This window comes from Delphinus delphis, chromosome 1 (genome assembly GCF_949987515.2).
Source record: "Delphinus delphis chromosome 1, mDelDel1.2, whole genome shotgun sequence".
In the NCBI taxonomy this organism is placed as follows: domain Eukaryota; kingdom Metazoa; phylum Chordata; class Mammalia; order Artiodactyla; family Delphinidae; genus Delphinus; species Delphinus delphis.
Genome location: NC_082683.1, coordinates 82,538,952 through 82,561,410, shown reverse-complemented (window position 1 = coordinate 82,561,410; position 22,459 = coordinate 82,538,952). Strand labels below are relative to the sequence as shown.

Sequence of the window (22,459 nt, the reverse complement as noted above, 5' to 3'; positions counted from 1 at the left end):
CCCCCAATGGGTAAGTTTGGTTCAGTGGCTTGTGTTGGCTTCCTGGTGGAAGGGCCTGGTGCCTGTGTTCCAGTGGGTCGGGCTGGAACTTGTCTTTCTGGTGGGCAAGGCTGCTTTCCGTCGTGTGTTTTACGGTGTCTGTGAACTTATTATGATTTTAGGCAGCCTCTCTGCTAATGGGTGGGGTTGTGTTCCTGTCTTGTTAGTTGTTTGGCATGGGGCGTCCAGCACTGGAGCTTGCTGGTCATTGAGTGGAGCTGGGTCTTAGCATTGAGACAGAAATCTCTGGGACAGACTCGCCATTTGATATTAGAGGGGACCGGGAGGTCTCTGGTGGTCCAATGTCCAGAACTTGGCTCTTCCACCTAAGAAGCTCAGGCCTGACACCTGGCTGGAGCACCAGGACCCTGTCAGCCACACGGCTCAGAAAAAAAGGGAGAAGTAAAAAAGAAAGAAAGAGAAAAAATAAAATAAAATAGTTGTTAAAATTAAAAACAATTAAAAATATATTATTAAAATAAAAAATAATTAAAAAAAGAAGAAAAAAAAAGAGAGCAACCAAACCAATAAACAAATCCACCAATGATAACCAGCACTAAAAACTAAACTAAGATAAACATAAATCCAGAAACAAATTAGATGCATAAAGCACATCCCAAGTCTACAGTTGCTCCCAAAGTCTACCGCCTCAATTTTGGGATGATACATTGTCTATTCAGGTATTCCACAGATGCAGGGTACTTCAAGTTGACTGTGGAAATTTAATCCGCTGCTCCTGAGGCTGCACAGAGAAATTTCCCTTTCTCTTCTTTGTTCGCACAGCTCCTGGCGTTCGGCTTTGGTTTTGGCCCTGCCTCTGCATGTAGGTTGCCCTCTGATATCTGTTCTTTGCCCAGACAGGAAGGGGTTAAAGGAGCGGCTGACTAGGGGGCTCTGGCTCACTCAGGCCAGTGGCAGGGAGGGGTATGGAATGTGGTGCAAGCCTGCGCCGGCAGAGACCAGCGTGACATTGCACCAGCCTGAGGCACACCGTGTGTTCTCCCGGGGAAGTTGTCCCTGGATCACCGGACCCTGGCAGTGGCGGGCTGCACAGGCTCCCTGGAGGGGAGGTGTGGATAGTGACCTGTGCTCGCACACAGGCTTCTTGGTGGCGGCAGCAGCAGTGTTAGCGTTTCATGCCCGTCTCTGGTGTCCGCATTAATAGCGCGGCTCACACCCATCTCTGGAGCTGGTTTAGGCAGTTCTCTGAATCCCTCTCCTCACACACCCAGAAGCAATAGCCTCTTGAATCTTAGGCAGGTCCAGACTTTTTCCCGGACTCCCTCCTGGCTAGCTGTGGTGCACTAGCTCCCTTCAGTCTGTGTTCACGCAGACAATCCCAGACCTCTCCCTGGGATCTGATCTCCGAAGCCCGAGCCTCAGCTCCCAGCCCCGCCCGCCCCGGCGGGTGAGCAGACAAGCCTCTCAGGCTGGTGAGTGCTGGTCGGCACCGAGCCTCTGTGCGGGAATCTCTCCACTTTGCCCTCTGCACCCCTGATGCTGCGCTCTCCTCCATGGCTCTGAAGCTTCCCCCTGCCACCCCACCCCGTCTCCGCCAGTGAAGGGGCTTCCTAGTGCATGGAAACTTTTCCTTCTTCACAGCTCCCTACCGGAGGTGCATGTTCCATCCTTATTCTTTTGTCTCTGTTTTTTCTTTTTTCTTTTGCCCTACCCAGGTAGGTGGGGAGTTTCTTGCCTTTTGGGAAGTCTGAGGTCTTCTGCCAGCATTCAGTAGGTGTTTTGTAGGCGCTGTTCCACATGTAGATGTATTTTTTATGTATTTGTGGGGAGGAAGGTGATCACCACGTCTTACTCGTCTGTCATCTTGAAGGTCCTCCTAGGACTTTTTACCTTATATTTGTATAGGTACATGTCAATATAAGTGTTCTAAAGTTGTGTGAAATCCCTGAAACTTTAATTTGTCCTGATATAATCTTACTGGCCATAATTTTAAAATGTATGTCACAGAAATAAGCAGATCCCCTTGTCAATCTCATTATAATGAACTCTCAACATGTCTTTAATAATGGGCATCTTCAAGTCCTTTTGTCATTCACAGAGTTATTTCTTTACTCAGATGCTTTTGCAAATGGGTTTCATCTTCAGAAAAATTCATGGAAAGGATTCTGAGAGACATTCTGGAATATAGGGTTTTTTTTGATAACTTTAAGATTATAACACTGAACTGGGTAAGAATTTCTAAAACTCCAGTAGAAAACTGATTACCTTAATGTTTTATGTTCCAGATGTAAAGGACCCCTCTTTCTCTTCTCCTGTAAGCTATCTATAACTTACAGCAATTTGCTAAACTATATCTTCACAACAAAGGTTGAAGCAATTATTTTTTTCTCCCTACCTGATCTCTCAAGAGTTCTGAAGCTCTTGTTCAATATTCTTGTTTTTCATGACAATGTATGTATTTGCATACATTGCAACCTACATACATAGGTTCAATGGGAGGCTGTTCTCCTTGTAATGGGGTGCCCAATGCACTTAGCTCTACATCTTTTCATCTACAACTGTTAAGGGGAGACAGACTTCTACACTGTAAATGCCTAAATTGCTTCTACTAAAAACCATCTTGCTCCAGTAGAGCACCCTTTTTGCAACATGCTCCCAGAAGACAAAGACCCCAGACATCCACCCTATAACCTAGAGATTTTGTGTACTGGAAAAGGCACCTCCAAGGGCAATTATCAGGTTCCATTAACTAACCCCTATGCCACCAAACTCCAGGGAGTAGACTCCTAGATCCACGTGTCACACCAAAGGAGACACCAAACCCCAACTGGACCTGCACACTGCATGGCAACCTGAAGATAAAGCTCAGTAGGATCTGAAGCAGATGACATCTGAGGCTGACAGCTTTCCCAAGATGTCCGTACCAGGCCTGTATACCTTTCTTTCAATAATCTTTTTTAACTTATTTTCTCACTCCCTTCCATGGAAGGACAAGGCCCTTGTCCCTATTTCCCAGTCCCTTCTGAAAGAGGGAAACCTCTCCAATTGCTGGATCTGCCATTGGAAACCTCAGTCCATCCAAGATAGCAATGACCCTTTGGTTCACTCTGTCCAAGATTGCAATGACCCTTTGCTTCACCCTAGAAGTAATTTCGCTGGGGTTTCAGAGGCTGTTATCTGTGCAGATTGTTCTGTGGTCGCATTTTATAGAGTCAGTGCCTGCCTAAACTTATTCCTTGCTTCAACTTGACCCAATCCTGGAATGGGAAAACAAGATCTTTTGAATATTTATATGAAAGGTTCTCCAGAGTTGGCAACGCAAGTTGGATTATTTGTAAACTTGCTGACATATCTGTACATCTAGGTAACCTCTCAGAGTATAACAACATAATGTCTAAGCCTTGGTTAAGTAATGTTAATCCCTCTATGCCAGTGAATGGATCCATAGGTACTATCCCTTATGCAGGCATCTTATGTACCCCCGCTGGTTATACCTTCACAGGTGGAAGTCTGGGGAGTGGTCTTTATGCTTGGGCAACCCATTGCCTTGATAGCTAGAGAATACAAGGACAATGTGCCTCTGTTGTATTCACTGTCTTATTCTCCCTACATAACTGAACAGAAGCCTCTCATTGGTCTGTACCATTAAGCCTCTATAACTGCTTTAAGTGAGAACTTCTGGGAGGTGTACATAATTCTGGCTTTGTCTCCACAGGGAGAGCTTTCTTCCATGGATTGGAGTGAGTGCCAATGAACAAACGATCAAGAGCCTCTCCCTGATATTAGGAAAGTTAGCTTACTCTGTAGCCAACGCAGTTTCAGCTCAGCAATGATCCTTGCTAAGTCATTGGCTAAAGTGGTTTTAGATACCCACATAGCCCTTGATAACCTATCTGCTGAGCAAGGAGGTGTCTGTGCAATAGCAAACACCTTTTGTTGCACTTGGATAAAAGCCTCTGAGGTAGTAGAGACCCAATTACATAAAATTAAAGAGCAAACACACTGGTTACAGCAACTTTTACCAGACAACCTACTGTCTTTTGATTTATTCACCTGGCTACCTTCTGGTCTGGGTTCCCAGTTTAGAACCATCTTGCAAACTGGGTTTATTATGTTGTTTTAAATTCTGCTGTCTATACTTGTTAAGTTCTGCATCTATTGCTTGTCAAGCCTTTGTAAAAATGACATGCCTAATAAAGTGATGCTAGCTCATCGCTTTGAGATAATTTCTAACATTTACAACCTTGATTTAAAATGGACTTTTAACAAAAACCTCCAAAGACTTCTCCCTACTACTTTCCTTGTTACTCAGATGCAGGCTAATGAGGTTTCTGACTTGTGTACTTTCCCTTTGATATGGGACATGATACTAGGGAAGGTCCTTCCTGGCACGAAGGACCTTCCTGGTCCTTCCTTCACTACTTGCGGAGGTCCTGACTCAGTCAGCAATCCTGAGAGGAAAGATCTTGACCAAAAGGAGGAAATGTAGAATTAATTAAAGAAACTTCAGCTAAAATTGGAGTTGGAACAGGCCTGTACGGTGAGCTCTCACTCTCAACCATGCATCATAAATTACTCCAAACAGGAAAAGATGTACAGCTACATCTCTGACAGGAAAGTGTTGACTACTTTACTACCCAGCAGGCAGAAGAAAACTTCTCTCTGCCCAACAGCCCAGTCAATCAGAGGCTATAGCAGCCCAACCAGTGAGAAGCTTCTAACTTTGTACTCCCAGCTTTCTCCAATGGACTCTTTGGTTATACAGCCCATCCCAGCTCCCCCTTTTCCCTATAAAAGCAAGATTCCCTTCCTTGTTCTATGGATTTGCCTATGGTCTGCCATAGTTCTCATATCCCAAATTGCAATTCCTCTTTCAATTCCCAAGTAAACTTACTTTTGCTGGTAAAATAACTGGCCATTATGTTATTAAAGTTGACAAGGTATAGCAGAACAAACAAAGGACTAGGAGCAAGGAGACCTAGATAATAATTCTAACCCTACAGCTGAACTGTTTGTAATTTTGTTCAATTCATTTACCCTCCCTTGGCCTTGTTTACTTGTCTGACAGGTGAAGATACTTATCAAGATGATCTTTTCATTCCCTCTGAGCTCTAAAATTCTTTAGACCATGTGAGGTACAAGGGTTCTAAATCCCTGTGCTATGGAATGTGAAGTACCTTATAAAATGTTCCCTTCATTCTATCCCCACTGCCAGTATAATAATTCTAACACATAATAGGTATTTAAAAAGTGTTTGTTAATCAGCATTTACCTCATTGAATAGTCATAATAATCCTCCAAGGTAAATCGTATTCTTCTCCTTGTGCATTTAAGATGATCTTATAGAGGTTGAATTTATATGCCTGATAAGTAAACGAATACCATGGTCTGTCTGCTCCAAAGTCAAGACACACTTTCTGACACATAGGCAAATTAACTTCAATGCAGAATGTCTGTTACAATTCTTAGCAACAGGATCAACTTTAATCTAAAAGCAAAACTAGAACATATCTGTAATATTATGAATTATGGAAAATATTTAGTCAAATGACTTTTTATAAGAGACAGTAATAGGCATGGGGTTGTTCATTGAAAAATTAGTACTCTGGTCCTTCCCTTTGAAAGACTTTCAGATTAGTTGGGAGACATGTAGTATATATATATGTGAACAATGAGAAACATATATAAAGCATGTTACAAAACTATGCAAGATTATAGGGCAAATACTGATTGTTGTCCCTGAACTCTTCACCGTTTGCAGATGTCAGTGATTAGACATCTTGGATGATCTCCGATCAAACTGCTTTCACTAAAAGAGAAGATAATATTTACATTGTATTACAAACCAGATTAAGTAATTCTGGTATTTCTGTTCCAATCGGACGGGTGACCTTACAAACTCCCTCCTTTACCATAAGCAAGATTGCTCCTTTAGTATGTGTTAATATTTAGGTCTTTCCTTTGGTTCCTAGACCCATCTTTGTCCAAGACACTGTCTTGGCTCCCCTCTTTATTCCAAATTCTGTAACTTAAAGCTTATTTCACCCCATTCCAGCTCCAAGCAAAAAATTTAATTACCTAGGTAAGCCCTCCCCCAGTGTCACACAGTAGGGAATTGATTCCCTCCTAGCAGGGAAAGGCTTAAGATGGCATCACAATACTGAATTCTTCTGTGGAGGGCACAAATGTTCCCAAAACAGTAAGTCCAAATAGCTTTTCTTAAACTGCTTTCAATACAACTAAATTATTGAAAAGAATGTTTTCAGGCAAAGTCAGCAAATTCCTCAATATTGAATGCTTTCAGTTAAAATACAGATTGTGTATAAAAATTGTATACAAATTCTTCCTTAAGCTAGATTTTAAATGACTTCAAGCAAATTACCGTATACACGGAATTCTAAATTCACTAAATTTTATTCATAGCTGCTCACCTGTTTACATACATAGACATCCACAAACACATTGCCTTCTCCACGTGGTTGGGAGTTACTATAGATTAGAGGGCTTATTAAGGGGGACTGCTTCTAGAAGTGCTGTCAAGGAAACTTTGACTGTAATTTCAATGAAAAGCACTTCCATTTCCAAGAGTCCGTCTTTAACCAAAATGTAAAAAATGTAGTCAAACCCTTCCGCTTACTCAGGGTCTTCACCTTGACTCCCATGTCTGAATAAAATGACTCCACTGCAAGGTATATTTTAGTCTTATCTGTTTGGTGTCCTCTCTTTTGTGGAGTATTTTATAAGCTTGATTATATATATTTAGTTTGTTCTTATGTTAGGATTTTATATTCTTTTTTTAACTTCCCACATGACACAAACCTTACCAGGAGTATTGGATGTCCATGCCAATGTCCTAGACAGCCTAACCGACTTCTCACAGATCTACAGTAAATGGGATAGACTGCTTTTTCCATAGTGCCAACTGGCACCAACCCACTCTTCACTAGTTCTTGACCTTTGTAGAAGAAAGCAACATTCCCTTGTCTGGAGACACTTGAAAAAAATCATACCTGAGGCAGGTTCTTCTCAACGTTACGCTTATCTTCCTCAAGGTCTGATCTGCTTTCCCTCATTGCCTTCAGACCGATGACTGTAGTAAGAGCTCAGCTAGTCCCAGAGCAGAAATACAGTTCTTGCTTTGGGAGGGAGTAGTCTACGTGCGAAAGAAGTTTCAGGACCTGGTGAGTATGAATATTTCAGGAGAACACATGTATAGGGATCTTGAGGATACTGGATCTGGGATGGTGGTGGCAGGTGGGGATATAAAGCTGCGTGGAGTATAGTTTATTGACATGGGAGCACTCCCCCATGACTTAGAGCTCAAGGTTCTGGCAACGACACAAGGAGCCCATCTAACAAGCTGCTAAGATGGATCTTTGAAGCTTGTGCACGATAAGAGCCTACTATAAATGAGGTGGAGATGCTGAAACCGCCTTGGCAAAGTACTGAGGAAAGAAGCCAAAGATTCAAAGAGGTAAAAATATTAGAATAAACTTATTATATATGATCAGAAAAACTGGCCCTTGACAATGTTCTCTGAGAGAACCGAGAGGACACATCTTTCACTAAAGCAATGAGGAATACATTGCTAAGAAGCACCGGTTAATTTAAGAAGCTCTGCGATAACAAACCCATTCAGGCTGGGGTTGAGAGAAGAAGGTGTTGCGAGGGAATTGAGATTACTAATATCAAGGAGATGATAGGATTCTGGAATGGCAGAGGCCAATGACAGCACTTAACTCAGAATAAAGGGGACATAAACCTTAATGGGCATCAAGGCTACCTGTAATAGGAGTCAATATGCCTTGACCCTCAGGAATCGATAGCAATAACTAATAAGTCATGGTATTCCCTGGGGAGAGGGAGACGGAGAGCCAATCATAATGTTATTTGACTTGCAAAAAAAAGAAAAAATCAAAAACGGGTGAACAGAAAAAGCTTCACCAGCTTTCACTTCAGAGGAAAAGAGTCCCTTACCCTGTTTCCAAATATGTCATTTCACAGACCCAAAGCCCACTCATTGAAGGAGAGGTGGATCCCCTTGAGGAAAGACAGTGCAATGCTACTGCAAGTACATATGGTAAACATTCCCATGATCCTTCCCAAAGGGGATCTAAGGTTTATCAGGGTTAATATATACTGACAAAAAGGGAATCCTCAGACTTTTAAAGAACTGCTGGATATAGGGACTATGGTTCATACTGACTCAAGGGTCTTGAAGTACCTTCATTATCCTCCAGTTGAAAGGGGCCATAGGGAGGCCAGGTTAGAAATGGGGTTCAGTATGTCTCAGATGGGTTCAGTGGATCTATTGGATCTACCCGGTGGTTATTTCTCCGGTTTCTGAGTATGCAGTTGGGATGTATACAGTTAGTAGCTGGGAGAACCCTCACATTGGTTTCCCAACCTGTGAAGAGCCATTATGGCAGAAACTTGAAACTGTCCCTTCCCTCAGGCAAGTTAGCATGCTAAAATAATAATACACACTGGCAGAATCGTGCACCAGCTACCCAGTGTGGTTGCTAAATCAATAATACATCATGGAATTTGGGGGTTATTTTTTTCCTTCCCTGTTTTACTCCTCCAGACCCTCAATCTTGCTCCTTGGGATTACTTCTCAAATAAACTACCTGCATACAAGACTGATTTGGGGGAGACTTGGGATAAGATGATTCCTCAGTGGCCTTGTCTGTGTTATTCCACTTATTTGGCAGAACTATACCTTTACCTTCGGTGGCCACGTTATTTGAATGGAAGCTGTCATATTCTTAGGGAACTTTGTTTTCCTGGTCGTAGTAGTTTGTCAAGGGATGGATATGGGACACAAAATGGGCCAAGTAGAGTTCTTCTCCAAATTTTCTCTATCTGGAGTTATTGGAAAAAATAGCCTCAAGCCTGGGCACTACTAGCAGAACAAAGAGTCTGGCCACACCTGCAAAATCTCGTATCTGCTAAAGCCGCCATGTCTGTTTACACCTCTTTTGGAAGAATGCATTTGATCTCCCCTCCCTTTCCAAAATATTTTGAGTGTATCTTATTGAGGCATTTAAATTACATCCAGAAATATAGTTCTTGAGCTTCCAGTCACTTGAAAGCATAGAAGAGGGTAGAAATCAATGTCGATTGCTAATAGAGAGTATCAACATGGGAGATAGTGTATACTTCATAGGATTGGGAATGATTAAATGAGATTATATGCATATGGCTGGTTCAGGGTAGGAATTAAATATATGACAGCAAATTCAACTCAAAAAACAGGAAAAACTACATTGCCATGGGGAGAGACTATATCTATTATGGCCTATTTCCCTTTAACAATTCTAAAGGGATAAAATAATCAGCCATTTCTATAAACAGGTAACATAAAAGATGGATCATCTTTTGTGCCATTATATTATTGCTGTAGGTATTATTTAATCTGTGAGATAGACATTATTATCTCCATTTTACAGACGGAGAAACAGGCTTTGAAGAACTATGTATTTTGGTCTCGTTTGTGTGGTAAGTGAACAGAAATAGGCCTTGAACCCAGTGTTTTTTAGCTTCAAAATTTATGGTCTTTTCTCTGTACCATGATGAGTTATTACAGAAGTACAAATGGCCTTTGGAGTATAAGTGAATTAATCCGAGTTGGGGGAATCTGGGAACCATTTTGGAGGAAGCAAGCCTTACATCTGGCCTTTTGAAATAACCAACAGGTGACTATGGGGAAGGAAAATACATTCCAGTTGAGGACAAGCCTAGAGAGAAGAAAGCATAAAGCCTATCTGGAGAGTGATGAGTGGCTTGGGGTTCAGAATTCAGTGGGGGGGCAAGAAAGCATGTCCCAGATGAAGCTCAGCGAGGTCAGTGACTGGATCTGGTGTTGCTCACCGTTGTGACCTCAGGGAGCAACAAGCACCTGGCACAGAGTGGACCTAATGAATATTTGTTAAATAAATTGACTGACGATAAGTCTAGAAGTGTGGCTGGGGTCAAGATTTGAAAGTCTTTGAAATAAGAGATCTTTTAGTAATAAATTCTTCCTTTAAAATTATTTTTAAATGGAAAACATCTTTAGAAAAGTTTAAGATATATCTAGGATAAATTATTTACAAGTTATTTTGCAGATATCCTTTTATGAACATGGATTCTCTACAAAAAGTGAATATTGTACACACTTGACAATGTCCACTTGACACCTTCACCCATGCAGATTAAAAGTTGCTATTTTTTCTCCTGCAACAATGTTTTATGAATACTTGATCCTGTATTTGAATTTTTTTGTGTGAGTTAAGTACCTTAATGGGTTTTGCTTTGCAAAGGTAAATTCAAAACTGAATTTGTGGTAAGTGTTCAAGAAATGGAATTGTTCTTCAAAATAGGAGAGTTTGGAGTTCTTCAGGGAAGGCAGAAGGGGAGGGGTGGGGTGAGGATGAGAAACAGGAGGAGCAAGAGAGAGAGACAGCGAGATAATGGTCATAGCCTGGTGCCATGTAGGGTGAAGAGGGAGCTCTAAGAACTTGTAGGGACAGAAATTGCTGACTTTGCATCTTTTTTTGTTGTTGTACTTCCCCCAGTGAAGCCACCACCACCACTTCAGGTCTCCAACCAACCAATAGTAAATAAATAATATGAACAACGTCAAACCACTCAAGGCCTATTGTTTTTTGTTTTTTGCCAAGGCCTATTGTTAAATAGAGGCTCAGAGAAATGCAGTGACCCACCCAAGATGACAGTGTTAAGTGGTGTTGTCAGTAGCATGCCCAGGCTGTCTTACTCCAGGACTTGACAGAAACATTGGGGAGGGCATCAGACTTTCCTTAAATTGTGAAATGGAGGTTCAAGCATATCTTAGTAGGATAAGTTTCACATAGAAAAAAAGTTTGCAGGTATAGAACCAAAGGCAAATAGTATATCTGAGCACAATGACTGAAAAGAAAATGTTAGCACATCAAAGAACTAGTTAAAATTCTTATAGCAGCTCAAAATGATCATCACAGACTCTCTGAGACACTGAACTCTGAAAATTAAATCGAATAAAAGAAATGTTGCTCATAGAAAACCTTAACTGTTCCAGTGAATTTTCTTCGTGAATTTCTTTAATGTAATGATAAAATACTTGACTGCTTAGAAAATCCAAATAGTTATATTTGTAAACCTCCTAATGACTCTGAAGGATTCAGAAAGTATAAAAAGTTACTATGAGCATCCTATAACATTATAACTGCCTTTGCTGAATTGATTGTGTTCTGATCTATGATATTGTTATTTATGTACTTGTATTTTCTCTTCCACTAGATTTCAGTTCAGCTTTGCACTCCTTCAAACTGTGTTGTATATAGTAACTGATGAATAGATGCTGAATTCAATTGACAGTATTCCCAGTGCTAATCACATGTAATAGAAGAGAATAAAACCTAAGTTATCTTAGTAATTTAACATTTGCTTGAAAAGGATAAGGATGTGTTTTTGAAACTCTTAGAATTTTATTGTTTCTATTATGAAATTAAAACATAATTTAGGATCACCTGAATTATCACACCTTTCTTCTAAGGAGCTCATTGCTCCCCGTGGGCTTCAAGGCCACCATTTAAGTAATAGACAGCCATTGCTGATCCCACAAAGACTTCTGCCACCCCTGGCTCAGAGAGAGATGTTTTGCTTGGAATGGAGAAGCGGCTCCTGCATTGGGGGGTGGAGGGGCGGTGGTGGGGATACAAATACGTATTAAATACGAAGAAGAAAATGATTATAACCTTTGTAAATATTTTGATGAATCTTAAGATTCTTTTTTCCTGAACTTTTATTTCATAGTTACAGTTATATACTATATGGTCTGTTGGTATCTGTGTGTGTGTGTGTGTGTGTGTGTATTTCCTCACTGTTCAAGACAAGTCCTTAGTGACACAGATAAACATCTCCTGAAGTTGGATTAGGGTGACATTTCTCAAGTTGTAGGTAATGACTGATAGAAGATTCATAACTCAGACAAAGAGGCTTTGAAATGTAAAGTTATTTGGAAGATTAGTTTCAAATATTTTCCATGGGCAGGAAAATAGAATTTGTCCCTGTTTGAGGCAGTAACTGATACATAACAGAGTACCTTTGTACCATCAGGTGCATGACAGTGAAAGGAATGTTGACAGATGGCAGAGGATGGGTGGCAGTGGCTGCCCATCAGGTGGTAAGTACTTTGTGTAAGAGCGTGTTTATAGTTTTCCGGCCCTCTTTTTTCACAACTGCTCCACTTCACGTGTGGTCTTTTGAACCACAAGGGTGTTTGCTACCCTCCTTCCTTCTTGGCTTGCTCTCTCTCTCTCTGCTTTGTACTCTGGAGTCACATCAGGGGCTGTAAAATCAAGGTCTCACATTCCAGTCCACGATTACATTTTAGTTGGTCAAGACTTCTAGACATCCTGGAATGCCAATTCCAAGAGAATTTCCTTTGTTTGCCAACACTCACCTTGAGGTATGACCACTTGCCCTTCCCCTGGGCTAAGAGAGAATGCCTCAATGCTCACTCTGGAATAAACCCCCTAAGGTGTTTCAGGGAGGACAAGATTCAACCTGCCCAGATCTGGTTCCTGCTACAGAAAAAAACTCAGTTTTCAGGGCTTCATCTTTGTGGCTTCCACTCTGCTTCTTCTCCTGGATGTCTTCAACGTCATCCACAGTGGCCACCATTTTTTTAACCAAGCTCAGTCTCTGAGCAAAGTACCTGGTCTTTACGTGTTCACTGCCCTTTAATGCTGGGTGGGCCAATAGCTCTACTGCTCCTGTCTCTCAATCCACTCCGGACTTTAGAGAGAGACCCAGGCTTTTGGCTCTATCTTTGCCTGCATTGCTTCCACTAAGGATTCTGAGCAACCATTCACTCCGAAAAGTGGTTGCCTGTATTAAGAGGCAGCTACCTCTGAGTTGAGAAAGCCTCTTTTCTCACTCTGCTGGGCTTTTAGAATCTTCCTGGTATATCTGAGACTGCTGGGCCTGGGGAGCAAAGAAAGTCCCACAATCCTCCTGAGATGTTATGCTCTTAAGACATTGTCCTTCATTGCAGAAATGCCCACAGTAGTCCAGGGATTGGCATTTGCTTTAACCGAGGGCTTCCCTGGTGGCGCAGTGGTTGAGAGTCCGCCTGCCAATGCAGGGGACACAGGTTCGTGCCCCAGTCCGGGAAGATCCCACGTGCCACGGAGCGGCTGGGCCCGTGAGCCATGGCCGCTGAGCCTGTGCATCCGGAGCCTGTGCTCCGCAACGGGAGAGGCTACAACAGTGAGAGGCCCACGTACCACAAAAAAAAAAAAATATATATATATATATATATATATATATATATATTTGTATTAACTGCTAATTATTGGGTTCTCAGGTTGGGCCATGTTCTCACATATGTTATTTCATTTTTATCATCACAGAACATATGGGAAAATAGATATTATTTATCCTATCACAGGAGAGCAGAAGCTGAGAAGACTGATTGACTTTCCAAAGGCACAGAGTTAATAAATGGCAAAACTGAAACTCAAATCTAGGATAGACTGACTCCAAATTCTGGCTCTTAGTCACCATACTAACAGCCTCCCACAGAGAAAACACTGAGATCCACTCCATTAGCATGAAAGCATGGGTCACATTATTTTAACACAGGTTATTTGGAATCTGCACTAATCAGTCAATGATTCACAGGGTCCAACTATATGCAAGATACATCAGCAGGTACAGTGAAGGACAAGCCAAAGTATGACACGGTCCTTGCTCTGAAGTTGGAGAGGTGGCATCAAACTGAGTGCAGAATCAAAACGCAAGCGTTAAGAGAACATTAGGCAACAATGTAAGAGATACCGCAAATAAAACAGAAAGTTTACTATGTATCAGACCCTGTTCCTTTAAAAACATTTTTATTGTGGTATAATATACTTTTTTTAACCTTTGTGTAGTATAATATACATAACAAAATTCACCACTTTAACCATTTTTAAGTGTACAATTCAGTGACATTACATGCATTCACATTGCTGTGCAATTATTACCACTTTCCATCTCCAGAACTTTTTCATCAACCCAAATTGAAGCTCTGTATCCAATAAACAATAACTCCCCTTTCCTTCCTCCCTCCAGCCTCTGGTAACTCCTGCTCTACTTTCTATCTCTATGTATTTTACTATTCTAGGACCTCATACAATATGTGTCCTTTTGTGTCTGGCTTATTTCACTGAGTGAAATAAGGTCGATCCATGTTGCAGCGTGCATCAGAATTGCATTCCTTTTTAAGGCTGAATAATATATATTCCATTATATGTTTCTATGACATTTTTTTTGTCCACTTGTCTGTTGGTGAACATTTGGGTTGTTCCAAGCACTTTTACAAGGGTTAACTTAACCTTTGAGGTTATTAATATTATCCCCATCTTCAGATGAAAAAACTGAAGCTGAGATAGATTAAAGAACTTGCCCAGTAAGTAGCAACTTTGAATCCAGAAGCCTGAGTAAAGAGCCTCAAGTCTTAGCCGTTATGCTCTGCTGTCCCTATGTTTTTAAGTGAAAGGTACAGTTAACTTAAAAGTACGTCTAAGGAGGAAATCCCCACAGGTTGGATTGGGAGAGAGCTCTTCATGGCAGCTGTGGCTCTGGCTCTGAACCCTATAGGAAGTGAAAGATCGAAATAAACCGTGGGCTACAAGAGCCAAAGTGTGAAAAGGTGGGGACAGGGTCTGCCTTGAGGGGAAGAGTTACATAAGGACCTGCAGGGTGAGTCATTTTCCACAAGGGAGACCGTGTGCCAAGAAAAACACCTGCTGAAAAAGTAAGGCAAGCAGTGACCCAAGCAGCTCCCCACAGCCTGCTTGGCAGACACAGCCTTGTCAGGACTGCACTTCCTTAAACACAGCCATTGAGTCTAGAGGATTAAAGGGCTTTGAAAGCTGAATATACATTTCCCCCAAAACCTGTAGTACATTTAACTTTTTAAATCAAATGACATTTTAAGTGCACTAGAAAGACTGGCTCTTAAATATGTCATTCCTTTTTATTGTAGCGTGGAGTACAGACCATTTCCTTACGTTATATTTCACGGAGTCATTCATCAACACTGTCTAAAGACAATCCACCTTTTCACTGTTTTACCTCCTCCAGTGATTCTTCCAACTGAGGTCTGGGTAGATGACAGCAGGAGCAGTTAAGAATTGGCCTGGAGCCACCAATGTTTAAATGAGGCTTTAAGACTGAGCTCCTTGAAAGCAAAATCTCTGGCTTCTTTTATCTCTGTCTCCCTTGGAGCCCAGCACCAAGTAGTCATCCGAAACTTTGAAAATACAGCCTCTTGGATGGAATGGAACCAAAAGGCAGGGATGCTTGGAGTGAAAAGGAAACAAGCCCCTGGTCTGGACTCAGCCACTCTGACATTGTGACCACCAGCAAATTACTTAAATGTTCTGGACATCAGTATTCTTAGTTGAAAAATGGAAATCATCATGCCAGTGTTTGAGAATAAAAATATTTTTTTGTTTCTCTTTTCTTTTTCAGCCCATGATTCCTCAGCTTAGATGTCTACCCACTCACTGAGAAACCAGTGGCCCAATCCAACACAGCTAGCTAGTTCCTAAAGGGAGAACGCTCAGGCAATCACACAAAAATGGTTAATGACAGACTAACGCTATCCCAAGTCAGAATGGGATAAACTCAGCTAAGGCAGGCAAAATGCTATGGGATAGGGGAAATGGAAAGTTATTGCTTAATGGGTACAGAGTTTCAGTTTGGGTTAATGAAGAAACTCTAAAGATGGTGTTAGGACTCAGGGGGGCCACCCCAAAACATGCCACAGTGGCATATTGATTACTTTGAATTGAAGTTGCTTGAAAAGCAGCCAATTCAAGAAGGAGACTCTGACCCTCCTCTGTCCAGCTAAAAAAAGCAGGAAATAAATCTCTCATATGAAGGGTGTATCCTCTACATCTGGAGGTAGGAGGATACCCTTATCACCAAAGATAGGGAATTTGGAGCCAAGAAACCTGTATTAATAACAAACATTGTTACTTACTTTAATTTACTACCTCAAGCCCAAACTCTATTTAGATTCTTCACTAATTAACCACCCAAAACCTAAGTTTCTTTGTCCTGTCCTCACAAATTAAAAAAATTTTTTCTAAAAAGCATGAAAGCTGCCTACTTTGGCCACTTCTTAAGTCCATTTCTATGGGACTTCCATGTGCATAAATTTAAAATTTGTTTCTTTTTCTCCTGTTAATCTACCTTTTGTTAATTTTATTATTAGTCCAACCACAAGAACGCAAGAGAGGTAGAGGGAGAATTTCCCCCTCGCCGACAAGGGGTAGATGATTGCACAACAACGTGAATGTACTTAATGGCATTGAACCGTACACTTACAAATGGTTAAGATGGTAATTTTTATGTTATGTCTATTTTTCCACAATAAAAAAATGCTTTAGGATGCCTATACAAACTGTATATTTTCTGAATCTTTTGAGATTATAATAAGGATTACAAATATAACATTTGGGGTTTTCTAAGCTTTATCAGAGAGAGCTGTGTTATGGGCTGATCGGCAGCTTACGACATGACTCAGCACAAAAAGATGAAATGGAACTCTCGTTCTCTCCCCCTCTCTCTCCCTCTCCCTCTCCCCTCCCATCTCATTGGGAAATAGTGAAATAGGTTTTGAGGACAGCAGAAGTAGATGTTGAAAGGAAGCACACGGAGCAGCCATGATGTAGTAACTGTCAGGGCGACAAGGGAGGAAACAAGAGTAGAGAGGCCTTGAGTCAGAACAAGCCCTAGCTATTATCATAAAATGGAAACTGTGAGCAAGCAGGTGCTATAAGGTAGAGGAGAGATAAACAGGAGACAAAAATAGGCAAGTTTCAAAAACAGCTAGATCCCAAGAGGAGCAGACAAGTGAGGCAGAGCAGAGCGAGGTGAGCAGGAAGCCTTGTAGGGTAGGTCCCTGAAAGTCTGCTGCTCCCACTGTGGTCTTCATGCAACCCAGAAACTCAGACTTTCTGTGTCCACATAGTTAGGATATTCACGAGGGTCCATGCACAAACATCCCTGCAGAAACAAACCCACCATACCAGGCATTACTCAGACCTCTTTTATGTTACTTATTCCATTTGTGAGGGGTTCTTCGGTTTGAGGTGTAGAAATGAAACACAATATAAAGAAATGCAGTAAAAATGAACATTGATTGTGAATGGTAATCTATTGGGAACTTTGCTAAAAATAGGATAATTTCATTTGAAGAAAATATAGCTGAGATGATGTTAGTAAATAAGACCTATGACAATCATCACTGCTACCACATTAATAGCTACTCAGTTACAGGTCTAAAGAGGGGTGCTGGAAGGTTGTTGCTAGCAGTAGAGCCTGAGACAAAGGCTTGTGTACCCTTAGTTGATATAGAAATGTGATACTTAGGAGCACGGAATGAGGGATGAGAGTAAAAAAGGGAAGAAGAGAAAACCAATACAGGAATGCATTATCCCTACGGGTTGGTTACTCCTAAGGGTGACCAGTTATTTTGAGAATCTTTTGAGAATCATGAAGCATGCCTCAAAACTATTCACTTGGGACTTCCTTGGTGGTCCAGTGGTAAAGAATCCACCTTCCAGTGCAGGGGATGTGGGTTCGATCCCTGGTTGGGGAACTAAGATCCCACATGCTGTGGGGCAACTAAGCCCTCGCACCACAACTACTGAATTCGCGAGCCTCCACGAGAGAGCCCGCGTGCTGCAAACTACAGAGCCCACGTGTCCTGGAGCTCGCGCGCCACAACTAGAGAGAGAAAACCCGCATGCCGTAACTAGAGAGAAGCCTGCCCGCCACAATGAAGAGCCTAAGCTGCAACGAAAGATTCTGCATCCCGCAACTAAGACCCAGGGCAGCCAAAAAAATTAATTAACTAAATAAATTTTTTAAAAAGCTAAAAAAAAACCCTATTCACTCAGGGGAGGAAGAGGGAAGCATTTATCCATAGGTTCCTGGCCTCTTCTGAACAAAGGTTGCCACTTGGAGAGTTAACAGCCCTTCATGGAACAAGTCCCCAGGGGTATCAGCATCAGAGAAGCCCCGACAAAGCTGATTTAAGCTTGCAAGGCTCTCATCGTGGCAGCACGGCTGTTTATATAAGACGTGTCTGATACAGCGTATCTGCTTCTTTTAGTCCAGGCCGGCCCCCTTGACCACAGTAAGCCCAGAGACATGGGTTTTTCTAAGGGAAGTTAGGGAGAGAGACCTCACTAAGGTAGATACCAAAGGCCTCCAACCCCAGCTATCCAAAACTTTCTTCTGACTTCAAGTTCAATACAAATACTCTATCCATAGTTTAAACTCATTTCCTAAAGAATATTATAGTAAATGAGAAAGCAAAAAAGTCACAAAGATGGCACATACACATTTGTATGAAAGACATTTATTGTGTCATGATCATGGATAGGAAAGAAAAATTTGCACCCTCAAAATGTCTCTTTGGCATGCAGACTTTTTGGAGCCGAAGACAATCAGAAAACAGAAGACTCAGGAAGTCTTTCTTAGTCTTTCTTTTTGCCTCCCCCTTAGCTGCCCAAGGCATTTAAATAAAGAGCTTGTTTTTGGAATAGAGCTATCACCAGAGACATCTGCAAAGAATATGGGCTAACTGTGTGTGGGGAAACTAGGCAGGGCCTAGAGATCAGAGTCCACGCTGTGTCCCACTGTCTCTGCATGGCCCAGCAAACATTTATTTACCAAACATTTGCTTTTCTATCTCCATATGAATTGTCTTCCTCCCCTATGAATCCCCAAACCCCTACCCCCAACATCCCCTTTTGTCTTTAACTGAAGATGGTATTTAAGGTGAGAGTTTAGGCTATTTTGGCAAGTTACTCAGTTTTCCTGGGTCTCTCCCTTGTATACATGTTATTAAACTTTTATGGGATTTTCTTCTGTTAATTTGTATTATGTCAGTTTAATTCTTAGACCAGCCAGAAGAACCTAAAAGGGTAGAGGAAAATTTCTTCCCAACACATGGAAAGGAAGGAAATCTACCCCTCTGAAATATGTTCACATCTTTAGGATTATATCTTTTTCAGTGTAAGTGATAATATACTTATGTGGAAGTAGGATAAGTAGTCTGGGGAAAGTTGTATATAACATATGACAATGATACTTCTTTTATTAGTTTCTGATTGTTTAAATTATAAATTTAGAAACTCATTTTTAAGAGCCCTTACTAAGAAACTTGGGGTTGACTCCATTTCAAGATAATATAATAGGGACTTCCCTGGTGGCGCAGTGGTTAAGAATCTGCCTGCCAATGCAGGGGACATGGGTTCAAACCCCGGTCTGGGAATATCCCACATGCTGCAGAGCAACTAAGCCTGTGCGTCACAACTACTGAGCCTGTGCTCTAGAGCTACAAGCCACAACTACTGAGCCCACGTGCTGCAACTACTGAGCCCGCGTGCTGCAACTACTGAAGCCAACGTGCCTAGAGCCCGTGCTCCGCAACAAGAGAAACCACTGCTGTGAGAAGCCCGTGCGCCGCAATGAAGAGTAGCCCCTGATCGCCACAAATAGAGAAAGCCCGTGCGCAGCAACAAAGACCCAACACAGCCAAAAAAAAAAAAAGATAATATAATAAATGACATGGCAGAATTTGGAGACTTCTATTATAAGAGATTCATTTCAGAGATTTCAGTCAGAAAATAGCAATGTTGAGAGGTGTCTGGGAAGTGAAGATTTATCCAGTGAAGTATGCACTTGCCCTTGCCCTATGTACTTTCAGTGCTTGTCCTTCCCAAGTGCCTGGCATAGTCATATCAGCTTATCACTCCATAGAACAAAGTTCATGTCCTCATTTTAACTCAGTCTCTCTTCACAGTCTGTGTATTAAAACAAACACAGGCACAAATGTCAGAGCTACAAAATATGTGAAGCCAAAACTGCTAGACCTGCAAAAATAGACAAGTTCACAATTACAGTTGGAGATTTCAACACTCGTCTCTCAACAACTGATTGAACAAGTAGACAGGAAACTAGGAAGGATACAGAAGAACTCAACAAGACCATTAACCAGCAAGATCAAACAGACGTTTACAAAACACTCCACTTAACAACAGAACACATATTCTTTTCAAATACCTATGGAACATATACCAAGATATATGCTACCTAGAGTGGTAAAGATACTATTACACACCTATTAGAATGGCCCAAATCCAAAAATCTGACAACACCAAACGCTGCTGAGCATGTGGAGTAAAGGGAATTCCTCAGAAAGTTATGCACCTGGGCCTGGAGGCAGGTAGCCTGGATTGAAACCCGGCTCTGCCGCTTAAAGAATGTGTGACCTTGACCAAATCATCGACTCTCAGAAACTCAGACTCCCCATCTGTGAATGGAAATAGTAACTATTTTCTCTTTAAGCTGTTGCAGGTTTTAAGCTACACTGAAGTTTCACAAACTTAACACATCCATGTAACCAGCACCTTGATCATGAAACAGAACATTTCCCTGACTCCAGACATACTCCTGTGCTCTCTTCCTGTCCTTACGTCCCAAAGTACCGACCTTTCTAATGCCTAATGGCACAGATTAGCTCTGCATGCCTTGTACCTCATGTCAATGGAGTCATGTAACACGTACTATTTTGTATTTGGCATCTTTCCTTAACACTATGTTCAGAGATTCTTCCATTGTATGTAATTATAAATTCTTCACGCACATTACAGTATAGTATTCCATTGTGTGAATATTCCAGTGTGTTTAAAATTCAGTTCTTGATGGGCATTTGAGATCATAGAGATGTTTTGGGGATTAAGTGGTGTGTACTGAACTTTCACACGCTGAACACACCCAAGTAACCAGAAGTCAAGTAACAGAAGTCTTCTTCCTCTTCCCTTCCAGTCACCATGCCCCAAAGGTAACTGCTATTTTTATTTCAAATACTACATAATTTTTTAAAGTAGTGCCTGACTATTATTGTTGTTGTTGAGGTCAGAAGAGATCTGATGTTATTTTTTCTCTTTAGCAACAGCTGTGCCAGAAAATCACTTGTAATCAATGAAAGTAGGCTCCCACTCTAAGAGAGGGTATTAGTGCCTTGAAATCACTTGTGCAAGGGTGACGCTGGGGCTTTGCTGAAGAGTCCATCACTTTAAACCACTGAGCATGACTTCCTGATTCTGGGAACAGGGCCCATGGCCTCTAAATGTAGCCACCTAAAGAGGATTAACCTTATTTCTGTTGTCCGAGGAAATGGGCATAACCAGACCCTCTGTGACTTTGAGGTTTAAATAGAAAAGCTGGCCAAACAGGGAAATCAGCTCGGTGCTTTGTGACCAGCTAGAGGCGTGGGATAGGGAGGGTGGGAGGGAGACGCAAGAGGGAGGAGATATGGAGATATATGTATCCGTATAGCTGATTCACTTTGTTATAAAGCAGAAACTAACACACCATAGTAAAGCAATTATACTCCAATAAAGATGTTAAAAAAAAAAGGAAAAGCTGAACAAAGTTTAGATCAATGTTTTTCAAACTATAGGTGTTGAACCATTAAGGGATCACCATCAGTTTTTTAATAGAATGACAGAGTAAAGAAAGAATGTATCAGTATGGATCGTTTATACTAAGGGTAACTTTTGTGAAACTTTTGTTTCAAATTCATCTATATAAGCATGTGTGAGTGTGTGCTTGCATGTATGGGGTTGAGTAAATGTATTTCTCACTGTGGGTTGAGATACCCAATTTATTTTATTTATTTCTTTTTCTTTTTTCTTAAATTAGTTATCTATTTTATATATATTACTCTATATATGTCAACCCCAATCTCCCAGTTCATCCCACCCCCCCACCTCCACTTCCCCCCCTTGGTGTCCATATGTTTGTTCTCTACATCTGTGTCTCTATTTCTGCCTTACACACTCGTCCATCTGTACCATTTTTCTAGATCCCACATATATGTGTTAAAACACAATATTTGTTTTTCTCTTTCTGACTTACTTCACTCTGTATGACAGTCTCTAGCTCCATCCACGTCTCTACAAATGACCCAACTCCATTCCTTTTTATGGCAGAGTAATATTCCACTGTATATATGTACCACATCTTCTTTATCCATTTGTCTGTCAATGGGCATTTAGGTTGATTCCATGACCTGGCTATTGTAAATAGTGCTGCAATGAACATTGGGGTGCATGTGTCTTTTTGAATTATGGTTTCCTCAGGGTATATGCCCAGGAGTGGGATTGCTGGGTTACATGGTAATTCTGTTTTTAGTTTTTTAAGGAACCTCCATACTGTTCTCCACAGTGGCTGTATCAATTTACATTCCCACCAACAGGGCAAGAGGGCCTTTTCTCCATACCCTCTCCAGCATTTGTTGTTTGTGGATTTTCTGATGATGCCCATTCTAACTGGTGTGAGGTGATACCTCATTGTACTTTTAATTTGCATTTCTCTAATAATTAGTGATGTTGAGCAGCTT

General features: G+C 41.3%; 1 long non-coding RNA gene across 1 annotated transcript; it reads left to right on the top strand.

Moving 5' to 3' along the window:
* Window positions 1-7,374: 7,374 nt before the first annotated feature.
* On the top strand, window positions 7,375-9,475 carry LOC138414005 (uncharacterized). The gene is made up of 3 exons (XR_011246382.1): window positions 7,375-7,474; window positions 8,005-8,080; window positions 9,453-9,475. It is a non-coding gene; the product is annotated as an uncharacterized lncRNA (long non-coding RNA).
* Window positions 9,476-22,459: the final 12,984 nt, after the last annotated feature.